The sequence below is a fragment of the Melospiza georgiana genome, chromosome 1, assembly GCF_028018845.1.
Source record: "Melospiza georgiana isolate bMelGeo1 chromosome 1, bMelGeo1.pri, whole genome shotgun sequence".
NCBI classification, from domain to species: Eukaryota; Metazoa; Chordata; class Aves; order Passeriformes; family Passerellidae; genus Melospiza; species Melospiza georgiana.
The window spans coordinates 77729154-77750957 of NC_080430.1; the positions used below are offsets into that span (position 1 = coordinate 77729154).

Consider the following 21804-nt stretch of genomic DNA (forward strand, 5'->3'; position numbering starts at 1 on the left):
AAGTAACTTCTAACCTTGGCTTTTATCTTTCATAGACTTTTGGTTTGGGAGATTTATGGGCATGTGAGAAACCATGTGAGAAATGTGCATTTTACTTTCCACCTAGGTATTTGCTGTTCCTAGCAAGTGATTATTGAATGGAAGAATTGAAAATCAGTTTTTATTAATAGCTTGGTTATAATTTTATTGCTCACAGAGCACTCCAAGCTGGCAGCACTCTAGAATGCTATCAGTTGCTTAGCTGGGTGTAAGTACAGGATCATTAAATCTATGCTTTTGATAGTCCTATTTATTGAAATTCCATCTCCACTTAGGTGTATGATACCTTTGGGACCAAGAGTTTATAACCATTCTCAAAGCTAGTTCAAGGTGTGTGAAGACCTACCTCTATAGTGCACGGCTCATATGGTTTGGTAGGATTTGATCTTCTTCACGCCTTCCTCTTTCAGTCTTCCTTCCTTATTTCTTGCAGCCTTCTTTGACACATCCCCTTTTCCCTTCCCTTCTCTTCAATCTCTAAAACAAACCACATCCGACACTGAACTTCTCACCATTTCCTGCTATCTGATTGAAATAAAATTATGTTATATCAATCTACAAACATGCTGTGAGGGAAGGTCTAAGGAACTGTAGATCTGTTGGTCTAACTGTAGCTCCTTGAAAAATTATGGAGATGATCCTGCTGGATACTAGTGTAAGTTGTTAATAGAATAATACAGTCATCATGCACAGTCAACACAGATTCAACACAGAGAGGGAAAGTCCTGTTTCAGTAATTTGATATCCTTCTAGGATAAGGTCACTCCCCTAGTGGATTACTGGAAAGTTGTGGATGCAGTTACCTGGATTTTAGTAAAGCTTTTGGTGCTGACCCTCACAGTGGCCTTTTGAACAAGTTGTCCAGCTGCGGGATGTGTGGGTTCACAGCACTCTGGGTGAAGAACTGGCTGAAGGGCAGAGCTCAGGGGGCTGTGGTGAGTGAAGTTATCTCTGACTGGTGACCAGTCACCAGCAGTGTTTCTCAGGGTGCAGTTCCAGAGCCAGTCCTGTCAATCTGTTTATCAATGATCTGGATGAACCTATGATGAGCTTGTTGATGATCCCAAATTGGAAGACTGGTAGGTGGTGTTGACTCTCTTGAATGACAGGAGGCCTTGCAGAGGGATCTAGATGGATTAGTCGTGCTTTGGGCTATGATTATTGGGATGAAATTTCAAACGTTCAAATACCATTGTTCAGCTTTGAGACAAATTTAAAAGACACTCTGCAGTGAGTAGTCTCCTCTAAAGGTTACAGTAATCCCTCTCCACCAACATAAAAATGAATGCTAAGGAAAGTTAAAAAAAAAAAACAAACCAAATGGTTTATTAACAACATGCTCACAGAACTCACCCTCTGCCCCACACTGTCACAGGAACAAAGCCCCAAATATGCCCAGAGAATGAGGCAAAGGTTAAAGAAATACCCCTGACATATGGTGTGAGAAGGTGCTGGTTTTTATGCTGAGGGAAGTGGAACTTCCATGGAAGAGTTTCAGCAGTAGGCAGAAACCTGGTGGCTCTCTGGCATTGACCTCACCATGGCACTCATGGTAAGCAAAAGAGCTGAGCTGGAGCCTCTTGATGTACTTTCTCCCTGGCTTGGCTGCCCAAGGCTTAGGGCTGGAATGGGGTGGCCCCACTCCCACTTCTCTAGTCTCGGACTAGCAGCAGTTCCATTCACCTTAGCTGAAAGATTGCTGCTGCACCTTCTCCCAGCCAGGGGAGGGAAATACTTTTTGCTTGGGCCAAGAAAACCAAGCAAAACTAAAACACCCTGCACCACAGAATGCCTGGGCCATGAGGTTTTGTAAAATGCTCTCCAAAAAGCCCAGAGCTGGCCATTTTCCCTGGCCCCAAACACATCCAGTCCCCGGCATTAAAGGTGTTCTGCCATTTTTTGAGCATAAAGCAGAGAATCTTGGAATGGACTAGCATCATAAATTGCTCCATACTGATGGCTCCATACAGAATATGGCTCCAACAGCCATATTCTGCACCTAGGATGGAGTTATGATGGGGAACAGTATAGGTGGAGAGAGGCTGGAGAGCAGTCCTGCAGGTAGGGATCTGGGGCTGCTGGTCAGTGTGAGCCAGCAGTGTGTGCCCTGGCAGTCCAGAGGGCAAACCACGTCCTGGGATGCATCAAACATAGCATCACCAGCCAGTCAAAAGAGGCGATTATCCCACTGTATTCAGTGTTGTTATGGCCCCAAAATATTGCGTGCAGTTCAGGACCTCACCATTAAAGAAGAATGTGAAGGTCCTTCAGTGTGTCCAGAGGACAACAAAGTTGGCCAGAGAGGTGGAAGGAATGTCCTGTGAAAAGCAGCTGAGGACTTTATGCTTGTCTAGTTTGGAGAGAAAAAGGCTGAGGGGGAGACTTCATTGTTCTCCACACCTCTTGAGGAAGGGAAATGGAAAGGAAAGTCCTGATCTCTTCTCCCTGCTGTTCAGTGGTAGGATGGAATGGGAAGGTTTCATAAATGCACCAGAAAAGGTTTAGAGTATACGCTAGAAAGCATCCCTTTACCGAGAGGGTAGTTAAACATTGGAACAGGCTTCTGGAGAGGTGGTTGATGCCTCATGACTGTCAGTGTTTAAGTATTTGGATTTGACAACTTGGTCAGCCCTGACATGGTCAGGCAGTTGGTCTAGATGATTGTTCTATGTTTATTCCAACTGATACAGTCTGTTCTGGTCTGTTCTGTTCTTACTCTGTGCATTTGTAGGGAGATTAATCTGAAAAATAAAACTGGCAAGTATTTAATTATGTATACAAACCCCTTTTACCTTAAAACACAAAGTGTTGAACAGATACATGCTTTTAAATAGCAGTGAACAAAATATCAACTTCACAGGAATATGAATATCCCAATTTTGAATTTGTTCCTACTCCAGTATTGTTTTTGAAGCTGCACTTGTTTAGAGGTTTGAAAATGTTAACACCATGATAAGCTCAAGTATTCAAACATCTGTTCAAAGCTTACAGATGGTCTTTTGTGTTATCTCTGGGCACTGTATAATTATATGTGACACTGTGCTTCTCAGGGAGGTGTTGCAATGCACAGATATATTACAATTGAAATGTTCCAAAGGGCTTTCCTTAATACTTATTATTATCTATTCCTCAGTGCATCCACCATAACCTCAAGACCAAAGATTATATTCTTGTACATTGATTTGTTCTTGTCATAGAATTCCTGCAGCTGGAAATGACTGTCTTTTTAGGTTAAAAATATCATAAAGCTTTCCTCCTCTTTCTGCATAATTTAATAGAAAAAACCCTCCTGATTTTGAGCTTTTCAAACCATGCTACAGAAAATTATGCCTTTGATATTTGCATAAAATGCATTAAATAAATATTAAAAAATTACTTTCTAGTAACATCAGCATAAACCTTTTGGTTCATGTTTGCTTCTTTATTATTGTTAGACTTTCAAGTTTCTCTCCTCAGTGAGAATGCCTCCTTTGTTCTTTCTCAAGTAGGTTAGCTGTCTTAGAAATGTTTCTTCTGTTTGACTCTCAGAATCTCCCTGGTTAACCTCACAGGATAAACATGAAAGGGTTAAATATCGCAATGTGAATCTGAAGTTGATTGAAGAACCATGTGGAATTTCTTATGGATGAGATTTTGTACACCTGAGTATTGAAGCAAAAAGGAAGAGAACTATCTTGAATTATTTATTCTCATAGATTCTAACAGCACCTTTTTTTTAAAAAAAAGGCTCTTTTCTTTTTGAATAAATAACTGATTCCCAAAGGTATGCCTGCTACAGTTGAATCATATTAATCCTAATATGAAGGACAGGAAGACATTTAAGCAACCAAAACACCATGCAATGTATGAGGGAGAAGTGGCAATATTGTAGACAATATCTGTAGAGGAAAAAAAAAAAGCTGCAAGATATTGCTAGAAGTGTACTATATATTTTATACTTTCAAATCTCTATGAGTAACTTGAATATTGTTAGGTTTTCTGTTTCTTAATACATCTTTGTGCTGCAACGAGCATGGAAGCACTGTTGTATTACTGCAATTCCACAGTAACTAAAACTGTTTTGTTTTGTTTGAATTGCTAATTAGAAGATCAGGATAATTAGATAACTGCTTCTGCTGTCTACAACAGGGCCTTGCAAATAGGTGTATAATCTGTTGTTGATCTACTCTTTTCATTCTCAGTATTTCTTGACACTTTAATCATCAGGATGAGAACTGAGTAGATTTTGTGTTCATTACTTATAAAGCTTGCTGCAACTTCATCGATGCAGAACTTTGCTCAGTTGAAAGCACAGGATAAGCAAATATTGGCCAAATTAAGATGTTCTTGCTATTTTCTGCTGAGTTTTCATTTAGTCCTTACCAAGAACTCCTTGTGTGAACTCTGAGTTTTTAGTCATATTTTAGAGCAGTTCAGCTCCATCGGAGCTATGTATAGTATTCATTGTAGAAGAATCATAAATTCACTAATTGAAACTGCTGTTTTCAGAAAAAAAAAAAAATATTTTCATTATATTTTTAAGTGTAAAGGTTTTTTCAGCTGTCTATATTCAGCAAAATAATTACCGCAGCTTTTCTTAATTCTAGTGACTTTGGTGATAACCTGGGTGTTCAAAACCAAAATAACAATTCAGCCTTCCAGTTCATTGTAAAGAAATACTTTTTCTTATTAAATGCTTTCCTTTTTAAATCATTTTCCTTTCTGTTCTCATTAGAACCATTACAATATAATGAATGAAAAAAAAAGGATAAAAAGTGCAGGATTTTCTGATGTTTTTAATTTGGTATTTAATGTCATTTACCTTTCAGAATGTGAATGACCATAAATGTGTATTTATGTCAAGCAACTGACGACATTAAAAGAAACCCCTCCATGCAAACCTATTAAGTGTATTTTTTCTTTAATATAGCCATGAAATGTGCAGGTAAGGGGAGCAATGCACACTGAGGTAAAAGTTACTTGTACAAGATTATTCTGGTAAAAACCCTCAGCATTTTGACTCAAAGGGCATAGTACTTTGAGGCATAATAGTTTTTCTTAATAATTTCTGTTCATCATGTATTTCTGTGGAGTTACATAAAGTTTTGCAGGATTTAAAAGTGGTGTTGACTTTCAGAATTGGGCTGCGTGAATGTTGGTCTTGTTTTTTTTACTTAAAATAAGCAAACTTCCATGACAAAAAGAAATTTTATTAATGTATTAGTTACTAATAATTACAGAGAGAAAATATACTAATTAAAAAAATGTTTTTCAGGCCATTGTAAAATATATTCCAAGAAAATAAACCAAACAAACAAGACAGTAAAACAAACAAATAGAGCACTGATTTTTGAAAACTATTTCTTACATTTATTGACTAAGGGAACTCAATTATCAGTAAAAGTCAAAGCACCAAGTAAAAGCCTTTAAATTTTATCCCACTTCCCTTGACAAGACAATATTTTCAATGGAAAATTGTAGAATCAAATCAGATTTTTATTAGAACTGATGGCATGTGAACATAATTTTTTTCTCCGGCATGCGTTTCTATCAATTTAGCTAGAAATTTGAACTTTATCATTATAGACAGGTCTCATGACCACAATTTATTCAGTTGCATCTTTTAACCAACTTCTGCAGCATGTTGTAAATGGTAATAAGCTAAAATACAAAGTCTTAATAAACCCAAATGCTGTTGCCTGGTTCCATATAGATACATTGCATCAATTATTTAAGAATGTAGTTCACTTTAAAAATGAGATTTTGAGATAGATATCCACAATTGTGCTGAGTTTCCACTCTGAGAACAATTTTTCTTCTCATGAAGTAGCTGACACCAGCCAGAAAAAGTTCTTTCTAGATGATCTTAAGTTATGTGGGACAACCTTGTTTTCCCTTCAGCCATAAGTTAAGCAGAAAAAACAGGGAGAAGAATGAGTTTGAAAAGCGACCAATTGACAGCCAGTTAAGGTTGAAACTTTTAAGCAGTTTAATGATTTAGGCAAATATTCAATCCTCATATCACAAACAAAATTAGACTACTCTATATCTTACCTGAAAAACAAAAATTACAAAATTCATGATCATGTGGAAATAGACCGCTTTCTGCAGAAATACCTAAACAAGGGAAAATACACAAGAAACATGGTAATAGAATAGACATAAAAATACCTGCAATGCATTGCAGAAATACCTTTGCAGAATACTTCATGCCTTTAGAGATTATCTGGAAGGGAGAATTAACTGTTTATCAATGAAATTGCACATCACACTAGGGTGGAATTGTTTGCATTAATCAAAAAAAAAAAGAGGAATAGGAAATTAAAGGGTATTCAAACATGAACAAAAACAAGATGAAAGTCATCCTGGGGAAGGAAACAGTGTAACCAAGGAAAACAAACAGCATGCTCACTGTCAGCTGGAAGGCAGTAACACCTGGAAGAACAAGGCTTACTGTCATCACAGGAGACACTACATTTCTGTGAGCACATCAGGAAAAATCAAAGGAAAGGCTAATGAATGTTAGGCTTTTTGAATAACAGAACATTAGTAATGACAGTAACAGACCGTTTAAATGTGGTCCAAGTGTGACCACATCCTGCCACATTACTTGGATTGATTAGTGTTATTTATGCAGTTATTCTAGCATAGTTCAATGAAATAATAAGGAAAGAAATAAATAAAAATAGAAGGCAGGCTTTTCATTGTAAACATAATTGCTCTTCTGCTTAAATGAGAATCTTTTATTTTTCCCCTAGAAGTAGTAAAATCTGCATCCCTTCAAACACTAAAACCCTTAAAATATCTCAGCAGATCAATCTTTCTCATCCCGAGAAGAGGGACTACTTAGTGGATGTTTTCCATTTCACATTTGGATATTTCTAAAAAGAGGACATAGTTACTTTGTCATACATATTTCAAGTCTGTCTTCATTCTGTACATCCATGTCTATGGAACAGCTAGGTTTCCAGCATCCTAAAGAAGTCATTTTCCTGTATTACTATGCCTCCACATCCACTATAGGAATCACCCAGCTGGCCAAGCAGTATGTCCATTGGCACAGTGACATATGACTGCAAGTAGGACTTATCTGGTTATTCTGTGACTGATGTTGTACACTAAAAGAATTCATAAAACCTGAAATGCTAAAAAACTTTTCCATTTCTGGCAGCACGCATTCTTCACTTTGTATCAACATTTATTTAAAGGCATTCTTCTAAATTGTAGCATTACAATGTCCTTTTGAGGATGAATATTGAATCTTTAGAATTGCTTCAAGCAATTTTTATGCACCACCTACAACTCATATTCAGGCCAAAGATGTGTGTCATGAAAGCTGAGTTTTAAATCACCTCTTCATAACTTGCATATCCCAAAGGCAGTTCTGGACTTCAATCTCTGCTCCTAACCATTTTAAACAAAAGAGAAATATTGGCACTTCTATATATGTGTGTGACTACACTTGGGCATGGAATTATTCAAAGAATAAAAGTCAGAGAGGACAAATATTCCAGCACTATAAGAATGAAAGCACACTCTTAGAATAGCAAAATGTAAGCAAGTTTAATTATCATTGCTACCAGTAGTCCTGCTGTAATACTGTTTTTTGCTTAACTTTTAAACTTTTCTTTGAAAAAAGAGCCTTCTACCCGTAAAGAAAGCATAATACAGTGACAAGTATTGCCCTGCGTGTCACACTTTAGACTGGTTGACTACCTGTAGTAGTAGACAATGGGTGTAGAAGAAAGTTGTTCTTATTTGGATACTTTCAGAGTGCTTTTCTGCTTTTTAGATAATTTGAAATAATTTTTATCAGTTTCTTTCAATTAGGAGTGATTAGTCATTAATAAATTGTTCTTAGAAAAAATAACTCCTCAGAAATATTAAAAAAAATAGATTTAGCTATAATATGTGGCATGGGGACTACTCTCTGTGACCCTGAACTAGCCTCCATGAATATAAGAAGGATAATGCCAGAGGCATTTTTAGTAGATTAGAGAATGACTATGCCTTGTATTGGTATGTTAGGGATATCTGCTTCTATGGACTTGTTTAGTGAATTGACACAGCTTTTCAACAGTGAGTTCTTTGATCTGATCCTGTGCAAATTGTCATCACTGCCATCTTTAAATTCTACCATGGATTTATGTAAAGATACTTAAAAATTTAGGGTGCAATTTAGATGTGCAGAATTATAATTTTAAATACAAGAAAAGGCAGAGAATTTTTCCTGGGGTGGATTGTAATGATCAGCAGTACTACACATAGTCAAAGCAGGAGAGAGAAACATATGGTCTTCCAGCTGTGGCAATACAGGTTGCTAAAGTCAGTAATAACTTAATAAAAAACTAAAATCTGTATGTTACATTGCACAGCTATTCACTATGCATGCAAGTATTTAGGGGCAGAATAACACATAGTTATCTGTTTAAACTCTAGGGGAAAGAATCTTCACGCTTAAATAAAAGAATACAATTTTGTCATGTGTTTATCATGCTCCCTCCTTCTTTTCAGACCTCCTGAAATTTTCTGAATGAGAAGGATGAGATGTTGCATTATTACCCCCCTACTCATCATAGTGCACAGGTAATTATCCTACTCAAATCACAGTTCCTGTAGCACTGATAATCCTTTTAACTCAGGATGGCACTGCTGAAAAAAAAAAAAAAAAGGAAGCCTCTTCAAGCCTTCAGCTTCATTAGGTCTTTGTGTTCTTTACACTTCAGTTTGTATTTCTTTTTAGGCATTTGAGATATCAAGAAACCATTTTCTCAAGAAACTCTCAAACCAGAGGACATCTTCATTATAAAGAAAAGGTGTGAGTTTCTGAGGAAAGGGCATATGGTCAGCTATGAAAAGACATATCTCATTATCTATCTAGTGAAATACTTCTTTGTCAGCCTCCTCCTGTGCCAGAGCTGCCCTGCAGTAGGATTCAGATGATTTATCAGCAAAAGTCAGACTAGAGCCAGAGTCCAGAGCAGCTTGCAGCACTGAAAGGACTGTGGTGGATGAGGGCAAGTTCAAGACCTAAGTTAACACAGATAAGAAACATAGCTGGGGACTTCCATCTCTGCAGACTTTGAATGAAAGCCAGATTCCAGACTATTTGATAGCACCTATAAGATATGTTAGTATTTTTAAAAAATATTAATTTATATAACATGTTGAAAGTGACTCCAACAGAAAATATGCCCAATATCTTAAGTTAATCAGTATCTAAATCAAAATTAGCTCTCCAGCCTCAGAGTTATCTAGCCTCAAGAAGAGGGAAAAAAAAATCAGTCTTAATTGTCATTTGTCATATGTTTGCATTTTATAGTAGGATGTGGTCATGATTTTCATATTCTAGAATAACAAAAGGTGTGAGTGGTCAAGTATAGTATGTCAAGTATCACAACTGAACAGAAAGTTCATAACAGGAAGATCTTATTTACAGTAAGATTCCTGTGTGCTGGAGCAGATTGCCCAGAGAGATTGTGGAGTCTCCCTCATTGGAGATATCCAGGAACCATCTGGACACAATCCTGTGCCACGTGCTCTAGGTTGACCCTGCTTGAGCAGGGAGGTTGGACCAGATGACCACTGTGTCCCCTTCCAGCCTGACTCACTCTGTGATTCTGTGAAAGTTTTCAGCAGTCATATATACAGTAAAGGTGAACAGTTGCCTGAGCATTTCAGAACATTGTTATCTGTGCCTTCTGCCAAACAGAGAGTTTAAAAAACCACACGGATTTTCTAAAGAAAAAAATTAAATTATTTTTAAAAACTAGTCCCAAATTATAAAATTACTTTAAAACTACCATGTGAAAAAACTTAAGCATTCATTCTAATTGGAAAACAGTACATCCTTGTGCTTTTTTTCCTTTTTCTTTTTGCTGTTCTTGTTTGTTTGCTTGCAGAAGAGAGTTGCTTGGGTATTTTTGTGGTTGGTTGGTTGGTTGTTTTCTTAGAACTTAAAAGTTAAGATATTTAGAAGGGCAAAACAGGTAATTTTGCCAGCAAATTGTTATATATTTAGAATAGTTTTCTGCAGCTGAGAATCTCCAATCTTAATTTGTGGTGCTATCTCAAGAGAAACAAACTGGTATTTCATCTTTAAATGTACTGAGCAATACAAAATAATATATTTTCCTATTTCTATTAATTTGTTGCTTTACTTTCATTTTCTTATCATACCAAAATGAGGTAGAGATTAAGGCAGTTCTTAGACTATGTAAAAGAAAACCCAGCTTGCTGAAGTGAATGCAATGTTTGCAATTTACATTAGATTGATTCTGTTTATCTCATGTAAGTTTATTTATAAATATACCTTAGCCTGGCTCTTTTTATCGTGATTGTAACTGAGAAAACTAAAAAGTGATTTTGTTTTTCTGAATGCTTACTTATCTAGTATGTTTGTGTCATTATCTGTTCATTACTCGGTTTGTGCAAAATTAATATGTAGAACTAGGTAAAACATTTTGTTTAGTGGTATATGTGGCATTAAACAAGTAGAATTATTTAATCAAAGCCAGAAGCAGGAGCGTGGGTTTGCAGAGCCCAGCAGCAGTGATTGCACATGGAATTGCGTCCACATACATCCAACAATATTCAATCCGTGTTCTTTGGACAGTTAAATTAGGAGCAATTATTATAATGCCTCCGATGAACATAAGGGATACCATCCCCATGGATGCATCATAACCAGCTCCTGGTTTGCATGGCTATCAAATTTCTGCTCTTCAAACAAATTTCAGTTCTGGATAACTCCTACTTTTATTGTAAAAGAGACTAACTGAAATGTTTTTCTGCATAATTTTATGAGTTAACTAAAAATATTGATGACTTTTTCTTTGTTTGTTTTGGTTCCTTTTGTTTTGCTTTGTTTTTTCTGGATTATAGCAAAACATTTTTACCATCTGAAATTTAATATGTTTTTATTTATTTCTTCATCTAGAGTTTTAAATAAGCTGCATGGATTAATTTAAACTAGGATAGGATGAATCTAATTGAAATTTCTTCTTGGGGGAATTAGTTTTGAATATAGCTCATACATTTTAAATCCTAAATTTTATTGTAAAATGCAGATAATTAATTTTAGTCTAAAGAGTTAATCAAAATAAAAACTGGATTTCTTAAACTTACCTTCTTAAAAGTTTAAGAAGTCACAAGGACTTCTTAAAAGTTCTTGTGAATATTTGTCAGTATATCATGATTCATATTCCTGAATCTGTCTCTTTAAACATATGTGGCATATTTTTTCATCCTGTAGAGTAAATCACAAAATTCCTGGGCAGAAATTACTTAGGAAAAAAATGCTTAATGAATATCTAGTACTTCTGAGCTTAAGCTTGAATAAAGATTTTTGATTTGCTTCTACAGAAACCAGAATTACCTAGACAAATAAATCTGTATTTGTATTCGAGTTCTGTGGATTCCATGGAAAGTAGAAATTCTATGGCAGATGTAACAGGAAAACAGGAAACATAACAGATTCCTAAACTAACAGTGCTTTTCATTCTTCCAAGTAAGGAATAGTTCAGTTTTCTCTAACATACTAGATGTGCTTTAATATTTAGTCTGATTGCCAGAATATATTGTATTAGTAAGGGCTTTTATTTGACAACAGGAATGACACCTTTCCCCCATGCCATTTTTTTAATATGTCATTATTTATAGTTTCTAAGGAAAGACTGGCACAAAGATATTTGCAGTGTCTAACAAGAGCTATGATAAAACAAGTATGAAAGAATTTTTTGATGTTTAAATGCCTTGCATTCTTACCACATCCCCAGCTGTTACAACAATTTTCTTAAAGAGAAAATTTAATAGAGAAACATTGTGTCACATGGTTATATTGTTTCAGCTACAGCTTTTTCAATGATATAATAACTTTTAAACAAAAAAGCTGAAAATCAGAAAGGCTTTTCATTTTTCTTATCTCATTATAAGATCCAGTTGTTGAATACACTTTATGCATTTCAAGATTTAATATTTTAGTTAGATTGGAACTCCAAATATCAAAACTTTCTCTTTTGCATTTCTTCTGTAAGAGAATGTTTCTAGCTTTCAATATTTCTTGGAAAGCCTAAGTAAAAACTTAGAGATAATTGATGAAAACTACCCATTTTGGCAGAGACCATATATTCTGAAACAATTCAGAAGTCCTTCCAAAGTTAGCTTTCTCTAGGAAGTTATGATTAAAACAAAATATTTCTTTTATTTCCAGCATTATGTCCCAATCATTTTAGCTGATAGAAAGAGAAGTGAAGTATGTGTGGCATGTAATTACAGGAGACTAATTGAGCTGTTTCTGAAAAGGGAACATATTTACCTGCTGAAAGTTAAAAAAAATACAAGAAGACAATGCACAATTGAGTGATGATGATAATAATGATAATAACATCATCTCTGATCTTTGTGTAAGCCCAGGAACAAATTAACCATGAATGACAGAGTGCAATGAATCCAAAGTAAATACCTTACATCCATTATTAGAAAAACCCCTTATCTGCTAAAATGTCTTTCTGACTTATCTGCTAAATGTCTTTCTGAATTATTAACCTTATCAATTATTAACCTTATCAAAAGACTTAGGTTTTTTTCTCTATTCACAATGTCTTTCCTACAATAATACTAATACTAAAAAGTGGAGAAGGAAATGGCTTTCCAATATTTACCACAGTGCAACAATAAGAGAAAATGTCATGGCAGTTTTAGGCAGGCTTAAAGCAAATAAATCAGGTTACATTTTAAAGACTAAAAGTAGCTCTGATTGCCCTGGAATGTTATCAAGACTAAAAGTATGTTTAGGATAGCCCTATAGCTGTGACCAATAACAAATGTCATCCAGACACAGTCTCATTTTCAGTCACATACTTAAATATTTAATTCTGTCTCTCAAAGAATTAACATTTTCTGTGCTTCCTCCTCTGCTCCTTCCTGCAGTGTCTGCTGCTCATCCTTCTCAGGATTTCAGGCTACACAGACCTTTAATACGGGCAATTACAGGCATTTTAATGTTCACATTATTCCAGTTTTGCTTTCTGCCTGGTTTCATTTAGCTCTTTTCCACCACTTGTGATCTCCATTAGAGCCTGAACATCTGTAACTTCCTTTGCCATAGTTAGATTCAGAATCTTCCTTCTCAATGAGTTCTTTCTTTCTTTCTTTCTTTCTTTCTTTCTTTCTTTCTTTCTTTCTTTCTTTCTTTCTTTCTTTCTTTCTTTCTTTCTTTCTTTCTTTCTTTCTTTCTTTCTTTCTTTCTTTCTTTCTTTCTTTCTTTCTTTCTTTCTTTCTTTCTTTCTTTCTTTCTTTCTTTCTTTCTTTCTTTCTTTCTTTCTTTCTTTCTTTCTTTCTTTCTTTCTTTCTTTCTTTCTTTCTTTCTTTCTTTCTTTCTTTCTTTCTTTCTTTCTTTCTTTCTTTCTTTCTTTCTTTCTTTCTTTCTCTCTCTCTCTCTCTCTCTCTCTCTCTCTCTTTCTCTTTCTCTTTCTCTTTCTCTCTCTTTCTCTCTCTTTCTTTCTCCCTTCCTGCCGGCCTGCCTTCCCTCCTTCCTTCCTTGCCTCTCTCCCTTGATCTCTTAGCCTTTTCTCCTAGCATGTGGAGAGGGCATTTGCATTCTTGCCTCTTTTCATTGTGGTGTTGAATGATCTGAAAGTGTTTTTGGTTGAGCTTTATCTCATCTCCTATATTTTGGGGTTAAGCTGTGAAAAGTCTGCGTAGCTGTGGCCTGTGGGAATTATAACAAGGGTATCCAAGGATGCCAGCTTAGTGGAACTGAATCTGAGGAGTTGCTAAAACACTGCAGTATTTTGAGGTTTGATTAGGCCCAGCAGTCCTTTGGTATCACAGGCACTGCCTTGGGACAGCTCAGGCAAAGTCATTTCAGGTTGTTTGCTGATCAGCAGCTGTGCAGTGGGACAGGGGCTGGGACAAGGGACAGCCACTGGCAGAATAGCAATCCAGTCAGAGAGGTGAGGCTGACAGAAGCTTCAATTGCAGCTCTCAGACAACATAAAATATAAGAAAAGGCTCTGGGGCTTTGTACGATTAGCAAAACCTGAGACAAATACCAAACAAATTTCATGTGCAGTAGAAGGTTATGTTTTTCTGATTTAACAGCTTGTTTTTGTCCTCTAAATTACCTTCTAAGTTATCTCAGCTCTTGTATAATAGGAAATATATACTCATGGAGAAATTAATCTGCAGCCTTTTGAGAGAAGAAAAGATTGTTTTCTGTGTTTCTATTTGTGAACGCTGAAGAAATTCTGGAGGCCAGGAAGTGCCATGTTTTTCTTTTTTAACAAGCAGTAATTAAAACCCTAGAATACAAGTTGTATTCAATGTTGTTAGTTTTGTGGGGGGGGTTTTTTTTTTGGTTTTTTTTTTTTTTTTTTTTTGGGGGGTCATTTCTGAGGGTATTAACAAGCATTAGAGTGATTTGAGTGCCTGGGGGAGAGGATTTTTTGTTTCCTACTAAATTTCAGGCTTTCTCTTTTTTGCTTCCTAAACCTATCATTTCTTTATCATTTCTTTCACTATGTTAAGTTGTCAGTTTTTCTAATATTTCAAAGCTTCAGCAATCAACACACACCCCACTGATGAAATCTTTGGAAAATGCATAGCATGTCCAGGCTTCAGAAACTCCAAACAAGATTCAGATGAATTTTAGCTGGATGTGGAGATAAAAGAAAGGGTTAAGACAGGACACAAAATGAAGAGCTATGGGATGAGGGGGAGAGAAAATGACAGTCTGCAGTGGGAAAAGATGCAAAACTTTTATAATTGTCAGAGACTTCTGAGAAAGGTTTTCACTGCTGGTATCTCATGAAAGAGGGTCATGGACAGTATTCCCTTTTCTCTGAAAATCAAGATCCTTGCTAAGGCCTATGAGGGAAGTGAACAACATGCACAGGACAGCTGTCCCACGCACTCTCAACCACTATCTCCCTTTATGAATTAGCACAGTACCCCTTATGTTTTGATAATTATGATTTATTTTCTCTTCCTTGTCTCCCCTTATGTTTTCCACACTTTGATTTACTTCTAGTGACTCTGCAGCCTTTTGCCTTTTCTAATAGAATTCTTCTGAATATCCTTTTTAAATACATTTTATAAAAAAACTTTTGTTCTTAGGGGTTTTCCTTTCCTTTCCCAGAAGTTGAAATTGAATATGATTATGATGCAGGTCTTCTAAACAACCAAATTTGTTCTGAGCCAAATAAAGTACTTTCCAAAATCAGCCAGCAGATCATTTCTCAGCCTGTCATTACTTTCACATCTGCTGCTGCTGATAGAATCTTCTGCATTGAAAATGTATGCTTGAGATGAGCGCTGCACACAAATGGCAGGACATAAGGAAATATAATGAATGTAAACGAACAATAAAACCCACTTTCAAATGCCATTTATGGGCTCAATCTTGCAGAGAATATAAAGGGCAATCTGTACTTCTGAGGGAGTGGTCTGGATCTTAGCAGACCAAGATCTGTAAGACTGCGACCTTCCCTTCAAAATTACTGTAAGAAAAAAATCTTCCTATTGCCAAGATAGAAGTCTGACAGAAGAGAGTAAAAGCATGCAGGCTTATTGTGATGTGAAAACACAGCTCTAGCCTACTAAAATTCAGTAATTCATTGGAAAGGTCAGCCACCTTCTGTTGACATTTCAAATGTCTTTTTTAATTTCTAAAATAGTAAAAAAAGTAAATTTTTGACTCTCAAACTGATTTTTGAACAAAATATAAATCAGTGGACAGGCCTGTCACTAAACCCAAAGATCTATAACAAATTTGAATTCTATCAAAAGTCCTAAATTGTATCTAATAATGTGTGGGCATTTCTTGTGGCAAAAGTAGAGTGGCACCATCATTGTATCATTCCCTGCTGGAAGGAGAGTGGGTCACTGTTCTGGACTATTTGTTTCTCTTCTGCAAGGCTGACATATCTCTGCTCATCTGCTTCCCATGCTGTATTTTTTTTAAATCTATTATATTCTTTACTGGGATGTCAAACCATGAATACAGCTTGTTTGTGTGTTTTTTGTCTCAGCACTAGTTGGTTCATAAATCATGATAATAACAGGCCTATCAATATTTTATTCTGTATTAGTTTTTCTGTCATAAGTCTTTGTTTCTGTCTGTGTTTAGTATTGCCAGAATTTGTTCTGATGATAATATAGTCCATTATTGCAGTCCTCTTCAGTCTTACTGTTTGTGAAATAAGTTTTAAGACAAAAGATTTACTAATATGTTAAGAAAATAAGCAGAGTATTATTTACCCAACAAATTCCATTGCTTTTTGGTGTTTTGCCAACTGATTTTTATGTGAGGCCAAGCTGCATTTTTTTTCAATATAAAGGTCTATAAAGACCACCATCTTTTTGTCCTATCTATATCTGAAAAATAAGACTTTTGATATCCTTATTTTTTTCAATTCCATGATAATAAATTACTTTTCTAAAATAATTTGCTGAATGGATTGGAGGTGCCAGTTATGTCTCATATACCATAGCTCTGATATTATTTCAGTTGATTTTCATCGCAATTTTTTGGATGTCAGACTTCTAGAAATAATTTCTTGAAAAGATCTCTAATGCCCATCCCCTCACTCCCTCCTTCTTCCCTCTCCCTTCCCTCTCCCCCAGTTACTAATTAGTCTGACTGAAGTCTAATTAATTCAGCAGCAAAATTTGGGCCCTTTTTTAATAAGACTATGAATGTGTCTGCTCAATAACTATGTGATGCTTTTAAGAGAAGTTCTCAGAATCAGAAGTTCTCTGCCTGTAGTGTAAGCAATTATTTATACGGGACTAAAACATTCATCAGGTTTAATTTATTGTCTGGCTGAAAAAAATTCCCATGCTACCATACAGTATTTATTCAAATGATAGAGTTCTATGTAGGCTACCTAAAAGATCCGTCAGGTTGAAGGAGGTGAGTGACAGAGCAATATCTTGAACCATGGAAATATGTGAAGGAGTGATACTGAACAAGTTGTTCTGTGAGCTCCATCCTTGGTTCTCTTCCTGAGCTGGTGACACCAGACAAGAAGGAATAATCTATTGACAAAGGGAGAAAGCTTCAGAAGCAATCTTTAGACTTTCATTTTCATTTATCTGTACTTGAGTTGGTGTATTGTTTCATTCCTTCAATATGTCATAAAGCCTATTTGGATGACTTGATAGACTTGTTTTCCATTTTTATCAATAACAGAAGGACTCATTTAGGAGTGGTGATACTTTGTTATCAAATTATAAGCAAAACAATGTTACTGGGTGGTCTAGATCCTCTATCCTGCCCCTCTTTGCTACTGAAAATTTAGAGATTCATTTAGAAGAAAAGACAGCAGGATTTAGCCTGAGTTTGTGGGCTTTAAATTGCAGTAAGCAAGTGTTAAAAGAACAAAACAAAAATAAGCTTTGGAAAAGAAATAAAGTCTCTCCAGAGGCAGTGATGGTATCTCTAATTAGTAACATTGGCCATGGCATTTATTTTTAGGGAAAGGCACATGCTGCTTTTATCCCTACTCAGCAGAATAAAAGTGAAGGAATCTAGGATTTTATTAGCCACTTATTGTAGCTCTTCATTATTTATGAAGACTAGCCATTTGATCATTGGAGGAATGTCAATAGGAGGAAAATATACCAGTGTGTAGCTGCTAGGGAATATCCTTCTCTTAGACCCCTTTATAAAGAACTGTGCATGAAGAATGTGTGCAAGCAACAGAAGAATGCACTCAGAAGATCCCAACAGTAAAAGGTTAGGCTACTATTTTAAGTGACTACTGTATGCTTTCTCATTTGAGCCTAAGAATTGCTGGAGATTTCCAATGCAAATTTGGCTTTCCTTTAAAGACAGTTTTACTTTGCTTATGCTCAAGATGGCTGAACTAAGTCTGCAGAGAGCATCTGAATTCTGGCATTCCCTGTCTTATCTATACCAAATTTAAAAACTTCTGATGTCCCAGTATGTTGTTGTGCATTAGTTCATATACAGAAAACAAAGCTTCCCTTCCTGCATTTGTCAGTCTAGGCTGTTACGTAAACTGACCTCTGAACAGGTTACCTATCACCAGGTAGCCAAGAGGGAATTTGGCTAACACGTTTTGCAGTTTAGGGTAACAGACTGACAGACTTTATGGATTTCTGCAAGAACATATGTACAGTTAATTACAGATGCTGTTTCTTGCACTTTCCCCTGACTCTAATCTAATCTTAGCTACCCTAACCTCTAACTGCTGTTTCTTCACATTTCCTCTACTGTTGCATTTCCATTTCTTACTAGGGTATTTTGTCCCCATTTGGCCTCCTAGTGCCTGCATTACAGCATGGGCAGCTCTGAGGAAAAATACACAGTGAAACAGGCTAGCATCTGGTTATTGTCCATATGTATTTATCAGATGGACTTCAATGTAAACAGTACTTGGAAAGTTTTTCTATATAGCTTTGCTGACAGACAGGAGGTGCTACTGCTGAAATACCATAAAACTGTCTTTTAGTATTATATTTTTTGGTATTTACACTTAGGAACTCTGTATTGTTATATATTGCCTGGTTGTATAATGAAATAGATTTGCCCCAGGAAGTTTGTTGTGTATGATGTGATTTATTCAGATTTTTAGACCTTTGATCTTTGAAGATAATGAAAGATAACATTCCAAACCTAGGATATCTAAATAAGATTCTCACTGCTTTGGCTTTGAACCTCACAATTTTACAATTAGAAGACCTGTAAGATTGTGCAGTCTTCCCATTCTGAGATCTGAATTTTATCAATCTTTTTAAATGCCTTGTTTCCTGTTAAAGCCATACTCTTGCCTGATTCATTACCAGTAGACATAGACTTTAATTTCTAAAACCAAAACTCAGAAGCGATTATGATCCTATACAAGGAACAACCTGAGGGAATAAACCACCGTATCATATAGGCTTGAAACCGCTTACCTGTACTCTCAATGTCTTTACTGCTTTGCTGGTGACATATTTTTCAAATAAAGCTACCTTTCTTCATGCTTGTATTTATAACCTCAATTCACATCTAAAATATTTTATGTTCCTTCTGCCATCTATTCCAACAAAAACATTTTCATGTAGTTCCAAGGGTAACAATATGGTACTAATCTCTTTGAGGAAAGGAAATGCTTTACAGACTCAAGTGGGATGCACAGATTGATGTACATCCCACTTCAGTCTGTAAAGCATTTCCTTTTCTGAAAACGCAACTGATTCAAAATAGATTCCAGTATTCAGAGGATTTACACCGACTAAAATTCTTTGTTCTTCCCCAGCTAGTGCTGCCTTCTAAACTTCTAGAAGTCTTTTAATAAGAAACAATCAAAACAACTTATATTTTTAAGAAGGGGAAAAAGACCTGGGGAGCTACAGGTGGTCAGTTCCACCTCTGTGCCTGGTGTGACCATTGATCAGATGCTCCTGGAAACTGTGCTAAAGCGTATGAAAAACAGTGCAGTGATTGCTGACAGCCAGAATGGCTTCACTAAGGGCAAACCATGCCTGAAAAATATGGTGGCCTTCAATAATGTCCGTTGTGATTACAAGGATTATGACATCCTTGTCTCTAAAATGGAGAGACAGAGAGTCGATGGGCAGACAAGTCACTGGATAAAGAATTGGCTGGATGGTGTCACACTCAAAATGTATTCAGTGGCTCCATGTCCAAGGGGAGACCAGGTATAAATGGCATCCTCAGGATTGCATAATGGCTCCAGTACTTTTTAATATCTTTTTTGGGGACGTGGACAGCAGGATTGAGTGCACTCTCAGTGAGCTTGTGGATGGCATCAAGCTGTGTGGTGTGGTCAGCATGCTGGAGGGAAGAGATGCTTGTCAGGCAGAGGGATCTTGAAAGGCTTTAGAGATGGGCCTGTGACAACCTCATGAATGTCAACATGGCCAAATGCAACGTCCTGCAGCTGGATCAGGACAGTCCCAAATATGGATACAGTATCTGGGCAGCAAGTGGATTGAGAGCGGCACCATAGAGAGGATGTGGGGTTTATTGGTGGATGAAAAGTTTGACATGAGCCTCAGTGTGTGCTTGCAACCCAGAGAGCCAACTGCATCTTAGGCTGCAACAAAAGCAGTGTGACCAGCAGGGTGTAGGAGGGGATTCTCCCCCTCCACTATTGAATCTGCCCTCAATAGACTCCACCTGGGGTGCTGCATGCAGCTCTGGGGTTGCTAACATGAAAAGGTCACCGACCTGTTGGAGAGAGTCCTGGGGAAAAGCCACAAGGATGATCAGATGGATGGAGCACTCCTCCTGTGAAGACAGGCTGAGAGACGAGAGAGTTGGGGTTGGGTAGCATGGAGAAGGTAAGGCTTCAGGGAGACCTTCTAGCATCCTTCCACTACCTAAAGGGGCTTACAAGAAATCTGGGAAAGGTTTTTTTACAAGGGCATGGAGTGATAGGGCAAGGGGTGATGGCTTTAACCTGAAAGAGGGTCAGTTTAGATTAGATATTATGAAGAAGTTCTTCACTGACAGAGGTTGCCTAGGGAAGTTGTGGATGTCCCATCCCTGTAAGTACTCAAGGACAGGTTGGATGGGGCTTTGAACAGCTTAACCCAGTAAAAGGATACCTACCCACAGCAGGAGGGACTGGAACAAATTATCCTTAAGGATCCTTCCAAGCCAGACTGTCTTTTGATTGGCTGATTTCATTGTTTGGCTAATTTGTTAACAAGTAGATACCTACTACAGATTTGAAATTCAATTTGGAAGAATAGTCATGTGTGTTAGACTTCCTAGTAATTGATAGTCTGTTTGAACTATTTAATAATAAGTAACAAAGCCCTTTAAAAACATACACATTGAAAGACAAATGAGTCATCTTTGCTCAATTGTTCTTTCCTAGCTGTGTTAACAAGCAGATGGTTATCCTGATGGTATAGCAGCAGCTTCTGTGTAGTTTTTTCAGCTGGAGGTACACCTGTGTATTTCACCTAGGGTTGAATATTGAATATGTATTTCACCACATTGAATGTATGCACATCTTATGTGAGCTTAATTTGGTCTAATTTAGTTCAATGTTCACAGAATCACGGAATCATTTAAGTTGGAAAAGACCTCTAAGATCATCAAGACCAACCTTTGACCGAACACATCAACTACACCACATCACTAAGCGCCACATCCAGTTATTTCTTGAACACTTACAGGATTGGTGACTCCACCACCTCTCAGGGGAGCTTTTCCCAATGCTGCAAAACCATTTCCATGAAGAAATTCTTCCTGATGCCTCTGGCACAGCTTGAAGTTATGTCAACTCACCCTATCACTAGTAGCCTGGGAGAAGGGACTGACCCCCACCTTGCTGCAGCCTCCTGTCAGGTACCTGTAAGGAGTGATAAGGCCACCCCTGAGCCTCCTCTTCTTCAGGTTGAACAACTCAAGCTCCCTGAACTCAGCTGTTCCTCATAGGGGTCACTCTCTAGACTCTTCACCAGCTCCATTGTCCTTCTCTGGACATGATCCAGCACCTCAGAGTCTGTCTTGCTGTGAGGAGCCCATAACTGGACACAGGACAGTGTGGACTGTGAAGTGTAGCTTTAGCAGTGCTGAGGACATGAGATCAATCACTGCCCTGGTCCTGCTGGTCCTGCTGGCCACACTATTGCTGATACAGAACAGGATGCCATTGGCCTTCTTGGCCACCTTGGGCACAGCTGGACCATGTTCAGCTGCTGTCAGCCAGCACCACCAGGTCCTTTTCCACTGGGCAGATTTCCAGTCACTCTTCTCACAGCCTTCAGCACTGCCTGGGATTGTTGTGACCCAAGTAA

The 21804-nt window shown here is 37.1% G+C and overlaps 1 protein-coding gene across 3 annotated transcripts in view; it reads left to right on the forward strand.

The window, feature by feature from the left end:
- The window catches only part of CDH12 (cadherin 12), a 539802-nt gene that overhangs the window by 59696 nt on the left and 458302 nt on the right, over positions 1-21804 (forward strand). The window contains exon 1 of one of the 3 annotated variants that reach the window (XM_058021198.1): positions 8555-8604. The exons of the other annotated variants lie outside the window; for them this stretch is intronic. The gene's annotated coding sequence lies outside the window, so the exon portion shown is untranslated. Of the gene's footprint in view, positions 1-8554; positions 8605-21804 lie in introns of those variants that run through there. 3 annotated transcript variants of the gene reach the window in all.